Consider the following 22,673-nt stretch of genomic DNA (forward strand, 5'->3'; position numbering starts at 1 on the left):
TGGGCCCCTGGGGACCTGGACCCCCACCCCGTCCCAGGCGGGGCCCCCGTGGGTGGGGCTTCACTTGGGACTCAGGTCCCGGCAGCCCTGGGGTCCCGTGGCCCGTGGAGGGTCTTCTCGTTCTTCTGCTAATGAGCTGCATTAATGCTTCGTGGCCTCGAGCACGGGTTTAATTGCTCCTGTCCGGTTGCTGGCCTGCGTGGCCTTCATTACCCGGAAGGTGTGCGGGGTCGGGGTGGGGTGGGGGGGGGGAGGCTGGGGGGTGGGCTGGACCAAGGTGGGCTCAGGCTGCGTGCGGGTTCATGTAATTGATTCGCTGCCACCCGCCCGCCCTTCCAGCGCCCGGCCAGCTCTGGCTTGGCGTTCGAGGCCCTGCGGGACCGACTGCTGCCTGTGGCCTGGCCTCACCCTCTGGCACCCACAGTAACAACAGTGGTCGCTCACTGCATGCCAGGCACCCGGCGGGCAGTCCGTGTCACCTCTCGGAGGCCCGACACCTCCCTCTCCCACCCTCCCTGACCATCCCTGCCCCTCCCAGGCGAGCCTCTGCGCCCCAGGGGTGGTCTGGTCCCCCTGCTGGGGGTGGGGCAGCCCAGGGGGAGGGGAGTCAGTTCCTTGAGGCCGCCTGGTCTGGCTGTCCTGCCCCCGCATGGCACCTGGGGGTGGCACAGGGCTTCTGGCTGCGGTGTTGCCCTAAGCCCTCTGCCCGGGCTAGGGGCCCCGGGGTCGTGGGAGCAATGGAAACCTCCCAAAGCCTTGAGGCTTAAGGGGGTCCCTGTGGGACCTGCCTCTGCTCCTCCGCAGCCCGCCAGCTGAGCTTCGGGGGTGCGCCCCAGTTCAGGGCAGCTCACGTCCCCTTCTCCCGCTGGGTCCTTCCCTCCCACCCTCTCCTCTCCCTCGGGGGGAGGGCGAGAAGGGAAGCGGGAGCGGGAGAACTGGTCAGCGGTTTCCCCAAGCTGGCCTTCTCCTCCCTGCCCCTCCCCTTCCCTGCACCCCAGCCCCTCCGCTAGGCCCCCTCCAGCCCCCCCGCTCTGGTCTGCACCACCCGTGTCTCCCGAGTGGGCTCCTGCGCCCCTCCCCCCGTGCCACCTGAGAGACAGAAGCATAAAGGGTCACGCGGTGCCCCTCTGTGGACGCCGACCCCGGCCCTGTCAGGTTGGGGCTCTGCCTGCCAAGGATCCCTGTCTGGGCGGGTGGCCTTAGGAGGGAATCCCTGTACTGCAATGTGAAAAGGACCAAGTTGGGGGAAGCAGAGAGCGTCTTTGAGCCCAGACCTGGAAGGTCAGGGGAGGCTTCTAAGCCCGGCCTGCAAGGATGAGTGTGAGCTCCTCAGAGAGGCTGGGAATAGCCCTCTAGGAAGGGGGCAGTTGGAGCAAAGGCCTGGCGGACGGTTCGGGGCGGGGGGTAAGGGATGAGCACGTGAAGCCCGAGCGCACAGATGGAGGTGAGGCCTGAGTCTGGAGATGTGGGCGGAGGTCTCTTTGCCACTCGACACTCTTAGTGGCTCCCTGCTGCCCAGGGGGCCAGATGCGTCCCTCTGAACTCGGGCCACCTCATCTCAGGACACAGCCTGGCCTCAGCCTGGTTCCTTCCTCCAGCACAGTCCTTGGTGTTTATTGTGGGCCGACCGTGTGTGTGCAGGTGGTGGTGGGAGTGGGGTGTTGGCAGTGGCTCTGTGGCTCCGGGGCAGTTGGGCCTGCTGGGTGGGCCTCTTCTGTTTTCCTGGGGTCCTGGTACAGCTGGCCTGCAGCCAGGGCTTGGCCTGCTCCATCCTGGCCCTGTGTCCTTGCAGACAGGATGGAGGTGAATGGGCAGGCTGCCAGGGGCGTCAGGTGGCATCCCAGCCGGGCGGACAGTCCTCCCTGTTTAATGAGGCGGTGGAAAGCCGGAGGGCGGTCTCCATTGGCTCTGCCCTGGCCTGTCTAGGGGAGACATGAGGCCTACACGGGTTGAGCACCTACTGTGTGCCAGGCTCTGCTTGAGGCTCGGTACCACCCACGCGGCAGATCATACTTCTGTCTCCTGGTGCAGATGGAGGCGTTGAGGCTGGCGTGGTGAGACAGCGGCCAGAGGCACTTAGCTGGGGGGCAGGTCTGTGCGCCTTCAAGCCCGTGTGTGTTCCCACGGGTCTGTGCAGCTGGACCGTGGGCTGGCGGGGAATGGGCCTGGCCGTTCGCAGCTCTGCCTCTCAGGGTGGACGGCACGTAGCAGATGCTGCACAGATGCTGTGGGCTGAGGATCGGGCTGGGGAGCTAGGCGTAGGGTTCCTAGGTGCTGGAAGGTTCTGCTGCCCCCACCCCCCGCAGCAGCTGGCGGGGCGGGGGCTTAGTGGGTAAGGGGACTTGGAGACTCCAGCCTTCCGGGCTGAGCTGAGGGCCGGCCTCACTGAGCCAGTGGCGCTGCTTGGGGCGTGGATGCCGGGCGGGGTTTGGGTACGGGTGGGGGCTCTTTCTGACCTAGCTCCTGGGCACGGAACCTTTGGGAGGGACCAGGGGAGAGGAGCGCGTTCTAGGGGCAGCCAGGGCGAGAGTCTGCACCCGTAATCTTTCTGGTGTGGGACCCCTGTAGTTCAAGAAATAAGTGAATCAAGGTCTGGGGCTCAGGTTGATGGGGGGCGTGGTGGGCAAAAAAGTACCAGTAACAACCATAACGGCCACAGCGTTTGTGTCAGGTATCGGGTACGTCATCTGTACTCCCGCTCACAACCCCATTTTACAGATGAGGAAACGGAGGCTTGGGGAGGTTCAGGTCACAGAGCAGAGCTGAGATCTGACTCCCGGTGGGTCTTTTCTCAAACTCCACTGCTCCCTTTTCTTTTGTTCCTTGCCACTCTGCACAACCCCCACCCCCACCCCAATGTGGCTTTCTGAAGGTCACCAGCCTTGATTTCAGAAGTCCTGGAGGTGACACCTTGGAGGAGAGACTTACCTCCGTCCGTCCCTCTTTGGCCTCCGCTATGGGACTGTCCCTGGGAGCAGGTGCCGGCTGCTCAGCCCAGCTCCTCAGAGAGCGGCCCAGGTGGTCAGGGCTACAGGCTTGCTGGCCTGGAACTGGGGACACTACCTTAGTGGACCTGCCTGCAGGAAGATGGAGTGTGTATCCCCACCCTCACTTCTGAGGGTCCCTAGTTGAGGCTGTGGATGCCCGCGGGCACCCAGTGCTGTCAGGGCAGTTGGGACAGTCAGGCCACAGTGGACAGGGACTTGCAGCCTTGTCTTTGCCATGCATAGCCCCACAGGGTGACCTTGGCCCGGTCACCCCTCCCTCTGGGCCTCCATTTCTATCCGTGAAATTTGGGACCAGCATCGGGGATGTCTGGATATGGGACACGGCAGGGCAAGGAGACTCTTTCTGGTGGGGACAGTCATCCAACCAGTGCAGTCCTTGCCCCCAGCTGGCCTTGGTGGAGGAAGCTGAGAGCCTGTGCCCAGCAGTGGGCTCCATGGGGGAGTTCGCGAGGTCCCGGAATTACCAACGTGAGTTCTGACCTCGGGGTCCCCACGTCCAAGCTGGGTGATCTCGGTGAGTCAGTCACTTCAGTGTCTGGCCTTCAGTGATCTCATCAGGAAAATGGGGCTCTTCATGGCATTGGCCTCAGAATAACGCGTGAGCATTAAGGGAAATTCCACTTTGGCCCTCAGACCAGCGTCCAGGGCACAGGAAGTACTGGATGAGCGGCCTCTGCTGTTGGTATTGGTGGTGGTGTCATCAGAGGTGTCAGTCGAGCTTTTGGTCCAAACTCCTAGTTCCCCATCCTCCCGAGCCCATGGTAGGATGAGCTTCTGGGACGGCTTGTGGTTGGTTGGGGTCATGTGACCAGGTCTGGCCAATGAGACATGTGTCCCTCCCTGGCTGGGTGTGTCACTGCCAGGGCCACCAGCCAGGCCTCTTTCCCTTGGCCCAGGTGTGACGACTTGGTGAGCAGGAACCTCCCTGCCACCCTGCCGGACCTGCAGTGTGAACGAGAAGTAAACCTTTGTCATTTTGTTTTAAGCCCTTGAGCTTTGGGGCTTTTGTTACAGCAACATAGCCTAGCCCATTCTGACTGATGCACCATGACTGTCGTCAGCATCGTGTCCAAGCGTGCCCCCTGCCAGGTCTGTACCGGAGAACTGTGCGCCGTGGAGGACACCTGGCAGAAAGTAGAACGTGATTGCTGACCTGTTGCCAGAGCCCTTCCACTCAGACTCTCACTCATTTATTTACCTTCTCGCTAATTGGTTCACATCATTCATTCATTTATTCAGCAGGTGTCCCTTGAGCACCTGTTCACTGGCCTGAGGGAGCCCATAGGACGGTGGGGAGCTGGAGATCGTTGTGCAGAGTGACGGTGCCCGGCCCAGAGAGGGCCAGGTCCCCTAAGGGGCTAGTGGTGGGGGCACCCTGAAAGGGCGGCGGGCAGCAGACTTGCTGAGCCGGGCAGTGGGCGCTGCTCCAGCAAAGGCTGAGGGGTGACGAGAGACCTGGGCGGTTGGGTGTGGCCAGCAGGGCTGGGGCCAGGGCACGGCCAGGCTGGAGGGAGACTTTGGCCTTTGGTGCAGTGCTCTGGGCTGAGAGATGAGGCTGAATCACGGGTAAGACAGAGGCCAGCACTTGGAGAGGGAGACCAGGTAGGAGCCAGGCCGTGGATCCGGGTGGGCAAGGGCCGGACAGGGGTCTGAAGAGGAGAGGCAGGCACAGGGAGAGCCTGGAGGACGGCCAGTGTTCCCGGGGGAGTGGTGGGTGGGTAGGGGCGCCCTGCACAGGGATGGGGAAGGTTTGGGGGGTCAATGCGGCCAGTGCCTGAGCAACACCCAGGGGTGACGTCTAGGATGCAGGGTGGTCAGCGGACTGAAGGAAAAGGATGACCACCCTTCCTGCCCCAGATCCAACCACTGCTTTGGGGGTGGGCCTGGGCTGGGAGGGGTGGCACGTGTGTCTTCTCTGTGCCGTCTCAGGAGAAAAGAGAATTGAAACTGCGACAGGGGGAACGTTAATAAAGATTTCACCATTCAAGTGGAGGCTCTCCTGTCTCAGAGAACAGGGTGTTGTACCCATTCCCACGCATTTACTGAGCCCCTGCCCTGTGCCGGGCGCTGTTCTGGGTGCACGTGGATGAACAGAGCAGAGGTCCTGCCCTGCTGGAGCGTCTGCTCTAACGGGAGACAGTACCACAGAGGATATTAGAAGGCGATAAATGCAGCGAGGAAAAAATAGCGCAGGAGTCGGGGAGCTGTTCACAGCTTTAAATTGGGGAGTCAGGAAAGGCCTCCTGAGCAGGCGACTTGAGGGAGGTCGGTGAACCTGGGGGACATCTGGGGGGAATGGCCGTGCAAAGGCCCTGAGGCAGGAGCGTGCTGCACATGTTGCAAAAACAAGCGAAGGGACCAGTGTGACGGGTGGAGTGGGGGAGGGATTGGGAAAGGCCTCTGACCACGGCCGGACTTGGCTTTCACCCCAAGAGAGCTGCCCTGAGCTGATCTAGGAGCTCACAGGCTCCCTGGGGACTTGAGGGGCCAGCAGAGCCCAGAGAGCAGGAGAAGCTTCCCGGAGTCCTCAGGCCCTGCAACCTGATGGGCCTCAGAAGCTACTGCCCACCCCATCTCCCAGAAATGGAGGAGTGGGTACCCCGCCACCCTCGTCCCCCTCCCCCTCCAGCTTCCCTGCACCCCACTCTCTGCTCCCTTTGCCCTCCAGGATCGCTCAGCCTGCAGGCCCGGGCCCTCTCCAAGTGTATGTGACCTGGAGGAAGCAGCAGGAGTGGGGGCTGCCCTCCAGGGGGGGACCCCTTGGTGGATGTGTGTGCCCGCGGCCCGGATCGAGGGCTTGGCTCCCACGTCCTCCCGCCCGCCCCTCTGGCTGCTCTCCCTCCCGGGTGAGGCTGGGGGACCAGGTGGAATCCTGAGGTCTCGGCGCTCCTGGGCGGCATCGGCCTCGGTGGGTCACGACCTCCTACATCTTGCACGCCTGCTGTGACGTCCCCAGACAGTGCATCGTTTGTCATGCTTGAGACCCAGGGAGACTCTGTGTCCCCGTGTCTCTGAGCCCCCATCCTTCAGCGGTGGCCGTCTCTACCCACACTCTCCTTCTTGTAACCGAGGGGTTCCAGACAAGGTGAGGGACACAGAGCAATGGCCCAGAGTCTGGAGACCAGGTCCCTGTCCTGGGCTGGGCACCAGCACACTGCCCCAAGCCTGTCCTGTACGTGCTGAAATCCTCTAGCCCGGGTGGAAGCGCCCACAGCATCCCAGCTTGGCAACTGCGGGGAGCTGGGGGGTGAGTCCCGTGCCCCGCCCCCAGCTCTAGGCACAGAGGGGAGCGCACTCAGGGGCAGGGTGGGCCGGGGTGCCCCTTTTACAGGCGGGGAGACTGAGGCCCAGGGAGAAGCATCTTACAGTGGGAGCGGGGCTGCAACCCGGGGGTCTCCTGCGTGGTCGGGCAGCAGCCCGGGAACCACTGCAGTGCCAGCCCCTGGCCTCCACCTGTGAGGAGGACGGTCCACGTCCCAGCCTGGGTCGGGGCAGAGCTGGGAGCCCCCGTCTTGTCCTGTGTGGCTGTTCGTCTCGGTGCCCCCCATTTGGTCTCTCCCACACGCTCAGAAACCCCCCTTCTCCGCCCATAGCCTCCACTTCCCCCTCATCACCCTGGCCCCCGGGGGCCCTGCTGGTCTCCTGGCTTCCGGCTCTCGTTACCCCTGTTCCGTTGTGCCTATAGGCTGACCCTCCCTTGTCCCAGCTGGGAGCAGTGGCTGAGCACCCCTGGCTGCCCCCCAGGGTCTCTGTCCCGCACAGCCCTGGGTCTGCTCCCTGCCCCCCGTGCCCTTGCAGGCCGCTGACCTCCCTCCTCTGGGCCAGGATGTGGCCTCGAGGCCTGACCCAGGACCTGCTGGGCCTTGGGAAGGTGGGCGGGCCCCTGCCCGGGCTCCTTGCACCCTAATACCGGGTCCAGAGTCCGTGCACAGTGCCCAGGCACGTGGCCGGCAGCATTCCTCTGAGTGTCAAGGGGCCCCAGATATGAGCCCCGGGCCGGGGCGCATGCGTGGGTGCGGCTGTGGGGGTTGGAAGCTGCTTGCTCTGGAGCCGGAGAGCAGGAGCCTCGAGGGGCAGTCCCTGGAGTCGTGCCTCGGGAGGGGGTCCTCCAGCTGGATGCTCACCCTGGACGCCAGCCCCCACGCTGTGGGCACGCTCGTGGGTGCTCCCAGCCCTTCCACGGCCCGCACAGCCTGCGTCTCTCACACACACACACACAGGCGTGCCAGCTGGCCTCGGACCAGCCGGACCCCGAGGCCCAGATGGACATGTGGACGAGGGCGTCGGGCTCCTGCACGTGCTCCGGTCAGAACGGGTGGCCGCGGTGAGGGCGACTCAGGGGCCAGCTTCTCACTGAGAAACCGCCACTGACTCCGGGGGGAGTCGCTCGACTGACACGCACACGCGTGCACGCACACGGAATGACGCACGCAGACGCAGCCAGAGACTCACTTCCCGCCGCTGCTGTGGGGACTTTTCCTCCTGGCTTAGGCGGTGTCCCATCCCCCACCCCAGAGCTGGGCTCTGCCCAGAGACCCCCCCCCCCGGCGCCGCGGGGGAGGCCTGCCCAGCGCCCTTGGTGCAGGGGATGGGCCTTCCGCTGGAGGCCCCGCTGGTCCCGCGGCGGGCGGGCGAGGCAGGCCTGAGCCCTGTGACTGGCACAAGCTGCTCTGCCAGCTCCTCGGCCCCCGGCCTACTGAGGCTTTGCCCTCCTCACTGTAGAGGTGGGGAGACAGAAAAGGAAGTGGAAAGAGCCTCATTGGGGACCCTGGGCACACCTCCCTCACACCCTGCCTCCTTTGTGACAGACAGCCCCCGCGGAAGCCCGTGCATCCTATAGCTGGGGACCTTCAGGGCTCTCTTCTCCAGAGGCCCAGAGAGGGCAAGGGTCTTGCCCAAGGTCACACAGCAACTCCACGGCACAGCTGACCAGACTTACTCCAGAGCTCTCCTGGGGGCCCCACATGTGCATCGGAGGGGATGTGGAGGGGGAGTGGGTGGGAGGCAGAGCTGGGTTCACATGGAGCCTCTCCTCTTACCCTCCCCTGCTCCCTTCTCTTCCTCAAACGGGTTTGTTTGGAGAATGACTCACAGGAATGCAGCAAAATCCTGATGGATGAGAAGGCAGGGCCGCAGTACCCGGAAAACCTCTCCGGGGAGGCGGGACTGAGCCGTGGGGCCAGGGAGCCTGGCAATCCAGGGAGCCCTGCATGCAGTGGGGGGGAGACCGAGGCCCTGGGAGAACTCCAGGCTCTGCCCACTGTGGAGCCTGCTATCGTCAGCGTGAACGCGCACACACACATGTGCGGGCCCTACTGCAGCGGCGCATCTGGGCTCCAGCTCTCCCACCTCTTCTCTGTACCTGACCCCCTACCCCCACCCCCACCCTCCAGGGCTGTCCTGGGTTTTCCATCGCTGTGTCTCCTGCCAGCGCCCAGTAGGTGGTTGGCAAGTGTGGGCACTGAGCGTGACCCCAGCCGGACTTTTCTAGGTGCGTGCACGTTCCAGTAGATCCCTCAGGGCGGGGGCCGTTCACTCAGCCCCTTAACGCAGCTTCCTGCCTCCTATGTGCCCTACTGTATGCTGGGCACAGCCAGGGCCAGGGGAGGCTGGGAGGGAGAGGGTGCCCCCTAGCTCAGTCAGAGGGGGAGGTGGGGGACACCCGAGGGGGCAAGTGAGGCGGGGTCCCTTAGCAGGTGTGGGACCACGGCGAGAGCAGGCACCGGCTGCAGCAGCTGTTAGGGTGGTGGGAGCTCCGGTGCCTGGGGAGGGGCCGGGCTGTAGCTGGGATTGGGCGGGGTCGGCTGGGCCTTTGTGGGAGCCTCACCGCCTGCTGACGTACCGTGCGGCTGTGCGGCATGGATGACCAGATCCGAGTTTTCAGAACTCCCCTGGCAAGGTCTGGAGAGGCGCCGTGTGGCTTGCACCTCGCATGCCCACAGGCAGAGGGGCAGCTGGTTACAACGGCTCCGTAGGCGCATGGGTTTTGCGTGTGCTCCTTTACATTGCTTGTTCTATTGGAAACAACCCAAATATTCACTGAACTGCAACTCAGTGCTAGGTGCGAGATGCCATTTTAGTGGAGAAGATGGGACAGAAAGAATGTCAGGTGATGTGTCCTGAAGAAGAAAGCAGAATTACAGGGAGTGGTGGGGAAAGTTGAGCCTAGCAGAAGCGTGTTCCAGGTGGGAGGAACAGCTGGTGCAAAGGCCCTGGGGCAGGACCATGCTTGATGGAGGCCAGCGTGCCTAGAGCAGAGGGAGCAAAGGGGAGGGTGGGAGGAGGTGAGGCAGCAGAGGTCCAATTGCACGGGACTGTGGGCCGAGGTGTAAGTGAGGTTGTAGCTCGGGTGAGGTGGGAGCCGCCACGGAGGGTTCTGAGGGCGGGTGGGCAGGTTATGATCTGACCTGAGTTTCAGCAGGCTCCCTCGGCTGCCAGAGTGCTGAAGGGGGCCGGGGTGGGCACAGGGAGGCCGGGAAGAGGTGCTGCCCTGGCCCCTAAAGACGGAGAGCAGATGAGCGGTTGACAGGGGCTGTGGTGTGGGGGAGACTGGGGTGACTGCTCATGGGTACAGGTTTCTTTCTGATGAAAATGTTCTGGAAATAAATAGTGGTGATGGTTACACAACTCTGTGCATACACCAAAAACTGATTTAAAAGGGTGATTTTTATAGTATGTGAATTGTATCTTAATTATTTAAACTTTAGAGCACACGAGGATTTCTAACCAAAACTGATGTGTGTAGAGAAGATTGGAAGGAAGTATTAGTGGTAACTGTCCCAGGGCGAGGGGAACCTTGGCTTTTTTTCCTCTCTACTTTTGTATACTTTCCAACTTCTAAAATCAAAAGTAGGCATTTCCCTCTAAAAGTTAAGTGCTTCGTGATGTGGGGGGTGGGGGGGGCAGGTAGGGAATCGATCGGAGGGCTGGGCCCCTTCCTCCAGCCCGTTTCCGATGCCGTCGGTGGGTCTGCGGGCTTTCACGTGGCAGCTCTGGCCCCCAGCTCTGACCTTCTGGAATTCCGTGCCTGCTCACGTGGCCTCGGGCAAGTCACAGGACCAGAGGTCCCCGCGGCCCTCCCCTGGCCTGCGTGCGAGCCGCCTGCGCGGGGCCCCCGCCCGGAGACCCCCTCGTCTGCTTGCTCGCCGTCAGCCACAGGCCGCTCACCACCTCCCCGGGCGGCAGGCTCATTCCATTCCTGGGCAGCTCTTGCCTGTGAGCAAGTTCTTCCTTATATGGAGGCGAAAGCTGTCTCTCTGTTGCTTCTCCTTCTCCTCACCTCCCTCTCTGGGCCCTGGTTTCTGGGTGCGCGGCGCGGGGCTCCCGGCGCCTCCTTGCCCTGCGCCTGGCTGCTGGGAGGCTGTGGAGGGATCTGGGGATTAGCAGCCCAGGGCGGTGTCGGTGGCCGTGCGGTTCTGGGACGAAGCGGGTCTGGGCCTCTGCCCCAGGAGCACGGCTGAGTAGGGTGACCACATGCAACATTCAGACCATCGCCATGGAACTGGAATTTGATACTCATCCCAGAGGCTGAAAACTCAGCTCTCTCCGTAGACCAGAAGGGAATAACCCTCCTCAGAGATACAGCAGGCAGATCGCGCAGTGACTTCCACGTGCTAATTTCCATTCATCAACACCCCCAATTAAAGGTGAAAAAACTGAGGCTGAGAAATGCGATGGGGAGCCGCTGAGTGAGTTCTGTTGCCTCAGGTCCCGGGAGCGTGTGGACCGTGCAGGAAGCTGACCAGCAGTCGGCCTCTCCGCCCAAAGCGCAGGGGAGCAGCTGGAAACGCTGCTAGTTGTGGCTGGTTGGACTTGGCTCTCGGCCCTGTCAGCTTGTCCAGTGAAGGGTCCTCACGTCGGTTTTGGTCCTAGGTTTGGGAGGAGTCTCCTGGTCGCACACGGTGAGCTTCTTGCTAACTTTGGGAGAGACCTATTACAGCCTGGAAGCCTGCTGTCCAGCCCGTGTCCGCCCCACTCCCATCCCCCACCACTATCACGCACAAGCCGGAGCAGACGCATTATCCCTCTTCTCAGCTGTGGAAACCGGGCCCAGAGAGGGTGTGGCGCTGCCCAGGGACACACAGCCGGGATATGGCAGAGCTGGACTTGCTCTGGGGGCAGGTGGGGGCCTGCCTTTCCTGGTTCAGGGTGTCTGGGAGTGTGGTGACCTCAGCTCCCACTAACTCTCCTGGAGAGCCCAGCAGGGCGTCTGAAGCCAGGGTTGGACCCTTTCTTCCACACGTGTGCCGGGTGGGCTGCGCTGGGCCGGGGCCTGGGCGTAACAGGTGCATAAGAGTGGCCCCTCGAGAAGCTCTGGGGACGGCGCAGCGGTTCGGGCTGGACCTGAAATCACCCAGGCCTGAACCTTGCTCCTCTGCTCCCCCAGCCCGTTTTCGCGTCTCTAAGGTGGGTTGAAGACTCCTACCTCCAAGGCTGCTGGGACGGTTCCCCGGGGAGCGCTTGGTGGAGTTGACGCCATCTCCACCCGCCACCCCTGCCCCCACCCATCACCTGGTTTCCACCGGGGAATTTGGGATGGAGCCAGACTAGGAGGCGGGGCATGAGAACCGTGATTTCCCCTCCCCTCCCCCTCCCCCATCCTCGCACACTCACACTCACGCAGCTCCCCAAACGGCCCCCACCCACACCCTCCCGCAGTTTCTTCTCCATCCTTCCAGAGGACATTCTCTGCAGATCCAGGAGGCCCTGAATTCAGGCTTTCGATGTGAATGTCCTCGGGATTCACCTGCCCCTGGAGAAACTGGGCCCGGGCCTCCCTCATCCTGCCAGCTGGGTCAGGGGACTGGGTCCCCCTTAGGAAGAGCGCACCACAAGCAGCCTGGGGCCAGGCGGGACAAGGTCAGGAGGACTCTGGGTCCTCAGGTGCCGGGGGCTGTGGGCCAGGAGAGTCCCTGGGGGCCGCATCCCTGGAGCCACCAAGTCGAGGGAGGGCAGAGGCCCCAGGAGCTCTGAGCGGAGCTGGGAAGGGGCTGGAGGGGTCACGTGAGCCACCAGAGGTAGGGGCACCACGAGCGCTGGGGTCGGGGAGGCAGGTGTGGGGTGTGTGTGTGTGTGGCGCTGTCACAGAGGAGTCTCTGCGTGTCCTCACCCTGTGCCCCTTGCACGTGCATACACGCCCTGTGTGCATCTCCTCGCCTGCATATGAGTACGTGTGTGTCTAATCAGGGGAGTGTGTGTGTGCACGTCCTGACCGCCTTGATCTGCTGTGTGAAGTGGGGGGAGTTTGGGGGAGGGAGCAACGCTCGCCCTCTTGCTGGGCTCCCTCCCAGGCGGGCAGAGGAAGCCACGGGGCCCACGGAGGGGCCGTGAGGAAGTGGAGGGCTGTCTGTTGTCGCTCCCATTGTCTGATGCCTGGGGAGCCCCTGGGCCTGGGCCGGAGGGGCTGTGTGGCCCAGCGAGAAGGGGCCGGGGGCAGGGGGCACAGACAGTCTGCGTGTGCGCACGTCTGTGTGCTGTGCCCTGGGGCCTGGCTGCGTGTGTGCGTCCAGGCTCCCCAGTCACCGCAGGCCTGAGGCCTCTGTGGCCTCTGTGGGCTTGCTGGTGCTTCTTCCCTGGGGGGTGAGTGGCCCTGAACTGGGCCTTCTCCCTTCTTCCTACGGTGTCCCCAGAGGAACATGTCCACAGGATGGTCACCACAGTAGGCCTCTGCCAGCATCAGGGTTGAGGCTGGGGCCGGGGTCAGAGGTCAGCCTGTGGCTAGAGACTATGGCTGGGGTCAGAAGTCCAGCCCCGGCAGAGGGCGGGGGTCTGTCTGTGGCTGGGGTCGGGTCGGGATGCTGGCGCACTGACTGGGATGAAGGGTCAGCCTGTGGCTGGGGCCAGGGGTTCATCCGCACTGGTGCAGTGGACTGGTTAGGCCTCAGCCCCACTGTGGCCCCCAGCCCCTTGGTGGGCCCTGCTGGGCCCCAAGCAGGCATGTGGCTGCCAGGAGCTGCTCCCAGGGCCAAGTCAGGATCGCAGCCAGGCCAGAAGTGCTGGGAGTGGGTGGCCTTGGTCATAGCCAGGAACCGAGGTGTGCCCTCCGGTCCCAGGAGCTTTCCAGAGAATGCAGAGCGGGAGGGGCACCGGGGGACCCCTGCCCACCCTCTCCTCCAGGCTCCCTTCTTTCCTCCCTTCTGCTCCCATCTCTCACCTCCTTCCTTCCCCCCTGCCCTTCATCTGCACTTCCCGTCTGTCCATCTGTCTTCCTTCCCTCTTCTTTTCCCCCCACTGATCCGCTCTCTGAATCCGGGGCCTTGCAGTCTCCAAGCTCAGGGACAGAATCCAGCATCTTCAGGTGCGCTGGGACGCTGAGAGGGAGGTGATGGCGGGGGCAGGGTGATGGGGCTGCACTGGCCTGGATCCCCCAGCAGAGGGAGGCTGCAGAGGCTACTGGCAGGGTGAGTGTGTGAGAGAGAGAAAGTTTGGGACCTCCAGGCCAGGTCCCACACCCAGGGAAGAGGGTCCCCTAGAAGGTGGGTGTGCCCTATCTGAGTATGAGTTATATGACCTCATCTGGTGGCTTCCCACCAGTCTAGAAAGGAAGGATGGACAGACAGATGGCAGAGATCAAAGGTCTTACAGACCAAAGGCACAGGGAAGGAGGACTGGTCTTGGCCTGACATTCAGCAGGCACTGTGAGTGGACCCCAGTGCAGCCAGCCCCAGGGCCACAGGCCAGCCCCGGGCAGGAGAGGTGGGCGCCACGCAGCCCTGCTCCTGCCTGGACTCCGGCAGAACCTAAATGAGGAGACCCCACACCTTCCTGCAACCTCTCCTGCTGGCCCCTGGGATGCGGGGGAGATGAACAAACTGAAAATGTGCCCCAAACTTAAGGGAACTTGGGCATTTATACTCCTGATTCCCCGCCCCTGCCCCCAGCAAAAACATCAGGTTCTTTGCCCTGAGTCCACATTGTGGCCCAGCTCTCAGGAAGTGCTGGGCATGAGAGGGTTTGGGGAGAAAAAGGAGGCGGGCGGGAGCTGTTTGCTGTCCACGTTGGCCCGCGAGGGCAGGGTGCGGGTCTGCCTTGTCCTCTGCTGTCTCCCCGGCTCCCTGACAACACCTGGCACCCGGTGGGCACTCCAGCAACGTTGGGCCAAGGAGCGATCCGTGGGGCAGGCCTGCCTGCTGGTCTGTGAGGTGGACAGGAGCCGCAGGGAGGGAGGTACGCGGGCCTCGGCTGCTGACTTGGACCCACAAGTGCGTAAAAAGGAGAAACTGAGGCTCGGAGTGGACTCAGCTTGTCAGGTCACCAGAGCTGACCCAGGCGGGCACGGCTCCTGGCACATCTGCTAACAGTGGAGGCATCTGAGCTGACAGAGTGGACGTGAAGGTCACAGACCTGTCACAGGCACAGGAGGAGTGCCCTCCCGCTGGGGGAGCCCGCCCCACGTGCCCACCTGGCTGCCCGCAGCGGCTAATCCTGTCAGCCCCGCCTCCAAAACAAACCCAGAACTGGACGCCCTCTCGGCTCTCCCTGGTCCCCGTCCTGGCCAGGCCACCTCCCTGGGCTCCCTGTTCCTGCCCTGGCCTCACCCCTGTGAGGACCCGTGGAGGTACCTGGCCTCCTTGGCTCAGAGCGCTACAGGGACACCTCATCTCGTGCCCCGCGAGAGCTGCAGGCCTCACAGACGTGCACAAGGGCCTGTGGGTGGCTCCTGTCCCTTCTCTGTCCCTGTTCCCTCCCACGTGCCCCATCGCACCTCCACTCCGGCCTCTGGGCCTCCTCCGCCCTCGCCGTCCCCTCTGTCTGCACAGCTCTGCCCCCGGTAGCTGCCTGCCTCACCGCCTTCATGTTTCAGGTCTGTTCTCACCTGTTTCAAGCGCCGGTTCCCTGGCCAGTGACAGGAAGACAGCATCCCCGCCCCGGGCTCCCAGCCCACTCCCCAGCTTCATTTATTTGTCACAGCACACCTCCCCTAAATGTCACAGACCACGGAACTCGCTCACTCATGCAGTTTCTTGACAGTGTCCTGATGAGGACGAAGGGGACCTTTGTCTTGTTCCTTGCTCTGAATCCTCACGTGCAGAACGGTCCTGGAACATAGTAGGTGCTCAGTAAATATGGGCCAAACAGTTGGGTGACGGTGGGCCAGTCAGCCATCTGGACCTCAGGGACCCTGTCTCCGAAATGGGGAGGGTGGCCGAGATGAGGGTAAGATGGAAACTTGAAACTGCTGGTGCACCTCTGACCCCAGGCCTGCGCCCCTGCAGGCCAGATACCTGGTGCTGCATCTTCTCCTCGGTGAGCTGCAGCCGCCCTGAGGCCAGAAGGCCTGGGGGTCACCAGAGCAGGGCTGAGCTGGAACGAGACTTCTGGGTCTCGGTAGCACCCGCCTGGCCTGGTGTCTGGAGCGCACGTCCCTTTTCTCCGCCTCTCGTGCCCACCAGGGTGGTGCCTGGCTCACCCCTTCCCTGATGGCCTGTCAGTGAACCCAACATCTGGCAGTCCCGCTGACCGCATTGCCTGCCTGGGGTCCTGTTTATTATTTCACCCTGGACAGCATTTGGACACAGGCTTTGCAGGAAGGCGGCTTTGCAGACAGTGCTGGGAGAGTGAAGGGCCGTCAGTCCAAGCCCTGGCTCTCTGACTGCAGCCACGCCTCCCCAGGAAGCAGCGGCCCTTTGAGACCGTGAACACCCCGCCCTGGCCCACGGGACTCTCCTGCCAGCCACGCGAGGGCATCCCCTGTCCCCGCCGAGCCTGGAGCAGGACGCACGTGGTGAGCCGTGGACTTAGACCCCTGGCCGGAGCAGGGAGCTAGCCAGCCTGGCAGCCTCCCCTCAGTGTGGACAGAAGACCCGCCGTGTGCTGGGCACGGCTGCCACAGTCCCGTGAATCCTGCTAGTAGGGTCTGATGCGACAGGCGAGGGGTTGGGGGCTGTGCAGACCTAAGTCTGGATCTTGGCACCGTCACTTCATTCATTCCTTTGCTAAGTGCACGCTGAGTGCGCGCTCTGGAGACTTACGGTCAGGTGGGGATCAGCTTGTCCTGCTGTGTGTCCTTGATGAGTCCTCTGATGGCTCTGAGCCTGGCTTCTCTCAGAGATTGGCAGATCCCTTCCATGACAACACTGGTGGGAGGACCCTGGCCAGGTAGGGGGTCTCTGTCCTTTTTGGCGGGTGTGAATCTGGACCCTCAGCCACGCGCCCTTATCCTCCTTTGGGATGAGCCATGGCTCACCATCTCATTCCTCCAGACTCTCAGGACTCGTGCTGGGAATCCAGAATCCATGAAGGGCCCTAGAGTGACCTTGGATGAGTCATACCATCTGTCCTTGCCCCGCTGTTTTCTGTCCCCTCCCATTGTTCTCCAGAGGGGCCCTGTGTTCAAAGAGAAAGCCCTGGGCTGGGTCAGGCTCAGTCACCAAATACTTATTGAATGTGTGCCAAGCACCATTCCAGGCACGGAGGATACACCAGTGAGCAGACAGACAAAAATTCCTACAAAATACATATGTCAGTGAACTGTATGGTACAGTAGAAGGTGGGGAGGAGCATTCCAGGCGGAAGGCCAGCAAGTGCAAAGGCCCTGAGGTGAGAACGTGCCTGGTGAATTCAAGGAACCGCAGGGAGACAGTGGTGAGGGGCGGGGGCGCTGATCGTGTGGGAGCTTCAGCCACTCTGAGGACTTTTTCTTCTGATCACTCTGAAACCAGGAAGGGGAGGGAGCCTGTGCCTGCCCCCCAGGGGAAGGGGGCATCCACTACCAACCTCATTCTCCCACCTGCCGCGTAGCCCGTGGGTGGCTGGAGGAGGTGGCTGCGTCAGAATGTGACAGGGACAGTCTGAGGCTGTGGGTCAGGTGGCACTAAGGCTGGGTCGGGGGTCCCAGCAGGGATTGGGACTCTTTTGTCTCATGGTGCACACAGTGGGCCTCTCCTGGCTCGCTGAGCGGCCTCGGGACTGAGTGAGCCTGGTTCCCAGGCCAGATAATTGAAGGTGGAGATTAAGCAGTCTGCATGTTAGAGGTGGGGGGTGGGGCTAGAGCCCAGAGCAGGGAGAGGTGCTCAGGGCCTGCTGGTGGGATCAGGTGCCTGCAGTCGGCATCTCTTTTTTCGGTGCGTCCTTCCCAGGTGAGTCTGGGGTCAGCCTAGAGGGTCCATTTCTGGGAGCAAAAAGGGCTGCTCTTTGCGCCGGGCGGCTGCACTCAGGACTGGGCAGGCTGTACGATGTTCCAGGCCAGTGGCTCCCAAGCCTGGCTGTGAGATGCTGATTCCCAGGCAGAGGGAACAGCCTATGAAGAGGCTTTGGGCACTTGGGTTGATGAGGTCTGGGCTAGAGCCCAGGAACCTGTTTTTTTCATCCCCAGTTGACACCCTACAAATGGCAGGTTTGGGAGTGACTGTTGTGGTCACTGGGGTCCACATGGCCCCTGTGCCACCAGGACCTGGGGGCAGAGCAATCCTTCATAAGCCCCCCCTCGAGTGCCCCCATCCCCAGCCCAGAGAAGGCCGGGCTGAGGAGGCCCTCCAGCAGTGGTGTGATGAGCTGCTGGCTACTGCCCTCGCCAGGTCTCGGGGAGGGCGGGGAGAAGGCAGGGGTGGGTGTAGGATGTATGAATCCGTTAGTGGGGGGGGGGTTAGTAGGCGGGGACAGGGGTCCCCTGAATCACTGGAAAGCAAAGCCCGAGTGTGACAGGGCGTGGGGTGCACTCCTCCCTCCTGCCAGGCAAGGTGGCGGCCGGGGAGAATGGCACGGACAGATTGGCGAGCAGGAGAAAGTGGAGAGAGCCAGCTCTGACGCGTCAGGGTGATCCCTGGCGCGATAATCGGGCGGACGGACGATAGGCCGGACACGTGTATGGATAGAAGGTGGGTGGATGGAGAGAGGATGGATGAATGAATGAATGGCTGCGTGGGCGGTGCGCTGCCGGGCGAGGGGCGGGCTGCCGAGCGCTCAATCACGGCCCCGGGGCGCGGCGCCCGCCTGCTACGCTCACCCCCGCCCCCCACCTTGGCCCCGCCCGGGGCGCGTAGTTCCGCGTCCCTGGGGCTCTGGGGCCGCTGCGGCGGCGGCCCCGGGACTGGAGCGAGGAGGGGCCGCCCCTCGGCCGCGGGGGAACCGGAGGTACGGTCCCGCCTCGAGGCCCCGGCCCCGCTCTTCTTTGTCTGGGCCTGGTCCTCCGCCGTCTCCGGACCGCGACCCGCCTCTGCGGGCAGCCCTCGCCGCGCGCTTCTGGGCTGCTCCCGGCTTGGGTCCCCGCTAACCCCCAGCCCGTAGGCGTCTTCCCGGGCCGGTAGGGTCCTCCAAACCCGGTGCCTCTAGGACCGCGGGGCTAGCCAGGGCCAGGATCTCCAAGCTGCGTCTCTGGTGCGGACGGGGGTGTGGGGTGGGGGCGGGATGCGGGCCCCCGGGTCTCCGCCTTCTCTTTTCCGCCACCACTCGTCTCGCTTCGCCCCGACCCCAGCGCGGCCTGTTCGTGCCTCAAGCGCCTCTTCTGCGGCGGTGCGGTCCCCGACGCCACGCGGACCCCCCCACCCCCTCACAAGCCAGGCCTCGGCCCTGCACGCAGAACACTGCCCCGCCAGCCCCACACAAGGCCGCCTGCGGGCGCACCCCAGCCGTGCACGGTCCCTACAACCGCAGCCCCACGCAAACAAGCCCCCACGGAGACACGACACCCCTGAGACACACTCGGGCCCACGCAGACACAAGCCCATAAACACACAACCTCACGCAGACACGGCCCACACAGGCGCAGTCCCGCAACCGTCGATAAACAATCGCGCACAAACAACCCCACGCAGGCACCGCATCACTCCGTGCCCCCGAGACCCAGAAGCACATTCACAAGCTCGCCGCAGGCCCCCAAGCCCCGTGATATTCACACGGAAGACAGACCAGAAACACACAGCCACGCTGATACACACACGGGCCCAAGCGCGCAGCCAGGAGCTCATCCACGGGCTCGTAAGTCACTGGGAAAATATTAAAGCGTTCCCTCCCTCTCTCCCTCCCCTTCCATGTCTTCGTGCGCGCGCGCGCGCGCGCACGAAGACACTTACCCCCACCCCCACCCCCCGCCCGGTCTCTAATCGCCTCGGAGCCTCCTAGCCGTTGACCCCGAGCCCCTGCGGTGAGAGCCGCGGGAGCGTCTCCCCGGCGCCCCCTCCTCCCGCTCGCTTCACCAGCTCCCGCTCCTCCCCCGCCTCCTCCTTCCCTGCCCCCTCCGCCTCCTCCCCTCCCCCGCGTCTGGGGCGCGGGCTGCGCGCAGCCAAGCCCCCTCATCGCGCGCCCCTCCCCGCGCGCGCCCCGTGCCCGCATCGCGCTCGCCGAGTGGATGCGGCCACTGGGCTGTCCCTACCTCCTGCCCCCGGTGGCCCGTGAATAATGGCTACTGAGGGCGCTCGCAGGGTCTGCTGAGAAGGAAACGCGGGGCGCTAGAGGCGCGGCGCGCGCGGGAGCGCGAGGGAGAAAGGAGCGAGCCCCGGGCCGCCGCGAGCGGCGGGCGGAGAGAAAGGAACCGTGCGAGCGCTCACATTTTTTTCTCCCAAGGATCTCATCCGGCCGCCGCGTTCTGGAAGAGACGAAGGGAGAGCGCGCGCGAGCTGAGGAGGAGGAGAGGCGGCGCGGGGAAGGGAGGCGGCGAGACGCGCAGCGCTGGCGCCCGGGAGACCCAGGAGGAACCCGCAGGTATTGTTGGCGGCGGAGCTTTGTGTCTTCGGGGGGCCGATCCGGGCGCGAGGGCTCTCGGGGCTGCCGGCGGGGGTCGCCTCCCGCCCCCGGCACCCCTCCCGCCGCGCCGCGATCTTGGCTAGAGTTGCAGATCTGCCTGTTTGGGGTTTTCCACACCGGTTGAGGAAATCGGGCTCAGAAGGAATTTCTTTTTTCTTTTTTTTGGCCGCAGTTTGGTTGTGCTGGGGATTTCTCCCTCCCCTTTTCTCCACCATACATAGGTGAGGGGTCTTGGCGACAGCGCCACTGGCCTAAGGCTGGGGTCTGAGATGGCGGGGCTGGTGGCCGCGGACGGGAGGGGAGGGACGCGGGGAAGGAAGGAGTTTGCTCAAGTTCGCAATCTGCGCCCGGGAGCTGGTCAGGCGGGGAGGGGTGTCTGCGCTCCCAGTCCTGCTCCGGGCCACTGGTGGGAAACTTCCCGAGAGCGCAGCCTCCCGGGGGACTCGGCGCCCCCGACGCCTCGGGCGCTTCCTCCGGCCGCCGCGGCCCCTCCTTGCAGCCCGCGAGCGCGGAGGTCGCGCACTCCCCGCCCCCGCCTTCCTTCTCCCCCGGCGGCTTCCGGATCTGGACAGAGCGAGAGGAGCTGCTCTAAACACTTCCCCTGGAGACCCCTCCCCACTGGCCGCGATAGCTCCCCTGCCCTGCACCGCCGCCTCGCGCGCGCCCCAGTGGCCAGGTTGACAATGAAACCTCGCGCCTGTGCGGTTGCGGGGGGAGGTGGGGGGGGGGTCGAAGCTCGGTCTCTCCGGGGGCTGCTGACCCTGGCCAGGGAAAGGGGGAGGGGGACTCCTTAGGGGGAGGGGCTTGTTTGGGTTAGAGATGTTGACGTCGGATGGGTCGGGCAGGGTGGGGTGCGCAGTGGAGGCCCGAGGCTTGGGTTCGGGGCCCGGGTCGTGGGTTCCAGCCTCTGTCGGGCTTGGTGATTGGCTGGTGACTCCAGGCACGTCGAGGCCCCCCACCACCAGCCTTCTCCCCTCCTGTACAATGCGGGCTTCAGAGGTGATCCCGAGGGGGTGTGTGTGTGTGTGTGTGTGTGTGTGTGTGTGTGTGTGTGTGTGTGTGTGTGTGTGTGTGTGTGTGTGTGTGTGTGTGTGTGTGTGTGTGTGTGTGTGTGTGTGTGTGTGTGTGTGTGTGTGTGTGTGTGTGTGACGGAGTGTGTGTCTCCTGCGATCCACAGCAATCCACAACAGACGCTGCTCCTTGACCCGGAGATCCGGACCCTCGCCCCTCCCCTAGGGGCTGGGGGAGGGGAGAAGAGGGGTGGGAACTTCTCCTTTCCCGCCTGGGCCCTGCGAAGGGAGCGCTGGCCCGGAGAATTTCTGGGGACCGCAGTCCTGAAGGGGGGCTCGACTCAAAGTGGCGGCCGCAGGGTCAGCTAAGCGCTCGGATTCCTTTGCTCCTTGGGGGCGGAGGGGAGGGGTGAAAGGGGTCGGGGCTAGTTGGAATGGGAGAGGGGGTGAAGGAGAGTCCGTGGAAATCTGCCTTCGTTGGGTTCCAGGCAGCGGCGCAGGGCGCTAAGGGGGGCTCTCCCCTTTTTCTCCCGAGGGTTGGGCCCAGCAAACCCGGTCAGGGGAAGGAAATCCTTCTACTTAAGAAGGCGTTCCTGCGGGAGGGGGGCAGCTGTTCTGTGGCTCCGTCCAGGTGTGGGAAGAGTTAACCCTCCCGGGAAACCTGTCAGCCCCAACCTGGCAGGCCGCAGTGTGGACCTTTGACGTGCTGTGCTCCCGCCTGGTGGGGTGGTGCTTTACTCAGGGACCCTGGGGAGGTGGGAATCTGAGCCCAGAGAAGGTGCCCGCAGCCAGATAGCAGCTGTGTGGCCTCAAGGGAAAAGGGGTTATGCCTACTGCCTTGGGGCTGTTGCCGTGGACGTGGGGTGGACGCGTTCCCCCGGTCCCCATTCCCCGCCGTTAAGCGTGGGTTTCTGACCCACAGGCTAGACTGTGAGGCCCTGGCAGCTGAGGGCAGGCCTGCCGAGGCTGCAGGAAGGCAGGACCTGGCAGGATCGATTTCTGCTCACCCGAAGGCCAGATACAGCACAGGCCCCTGGTGTAGACCCTGGGGTAGGGGCGGGGTAGGGGGGCGCGTCTTCCCTCCCCCACTGGTTTCCCTTTCCTGTAAGTGAGAGCCCATCCTGGCCATGATGAGCCGTGGGCTTTGGCCGATGGACACAGGGGTGAATGCATCAGTCATGAATGAATGAATAAATGAACGGTAGGGGAAAGTTTCTCAATTGGAAGCGTTCAGTCCTTGTTTTTTTTTTAAACGATATTTTCAATGTATATATTTTAAAATATGGCTAATAGAAAAATGTGAAAAATAGAGAAAAATAAAAAAGGTTACAGACAGCCTCGGTGGGCAGTGACAGTGTTAGTATTTTGTGGTCTTTCTCCACAGTCGTCTTGACTCGGCGGTTGGTTTGTTTTTTAGAGACTTGTCGGCATTCTTTATGTTCAGACGTATATCCTGCACTTCGTTGGCGCTAACGGGAGCCTTTTCCTGTTTTGTAACCAGCTCTTCATAAACAGCGCAGCTAACGTCTTCAGGCTTTTCCAATTGGATGGATGTGCCACCGTGCACTTAATATTCCCCTTTTGTTCCACGTTCTGGATGCCCCGATGAATGAGGTAGTGGATTTATTTGTGTGGAGAGCTTTTTTTGACGCTTAAAATGATTTCCTCAAAATGACACTGCTCCCACCTGCAGCGGGAGAAACGGGCTCCTCGTTTTTTCCCTGATAAGTGGAACACTCTTCTCCTTCCTCCCCACTATCTAGAACCTTCTCTCAGAGCCGAAAGAGCCTTGGCAGTGAATCGCCTGTCTGACCTCCTTCCTTTGACACAGGAGGAAGCGTGAGCCCAGAGAGGGGAAGTGAATTCCAAGGTCACACAGCAGCCACTGGGCCTCGTAGCGGCCACGAATGGGCTACTGACCTGCCTTTCGGTTTCCGCATCTGCGAAGAGTCCCTAGGGGTCTTCTAGGCTGACC

The 22,673-nt window shown here is 63.0% G+C and overlaps 1 protein-coding gene across 1 annotated transcript in view; it reads left to right on the forward strand.

Moving 5' to 3' along the window:
- The window catches only part of RAI1 (retinoic acid induced 1), a 105,270-nt gene that overhangs the window by 15,264 nt on the left and 67,333 nt on the right, over nt 1-22,673 (forward strand). The window contains exon 2 of the mRNA XM_060135793.1: nt 19,509-19,646. The gene's annotated coding sequence lies outside the window, so the exon portion shown is untranslated. The remainder of the gene's footprint in view (nt 1-19,508; nt 19,647-22,673) is intronic.

The sequence above is a fragment of the Lagenorhynchus albirostris genome, chromosome 20, assembly GCF_949774975.1.
Source record: "Lagenorhynchus albirostris chromosome 20, mLagAlb1.1, whole genome shotgun sequence".
Taxonomy (NCBI): domain Eukaryota; kingdom Metazoa; phylum Chordata; class Mammalia; order Artiodactyla; family Delphinidae; genus Lagenorhynchus; species Lagenorhynchus albirostris.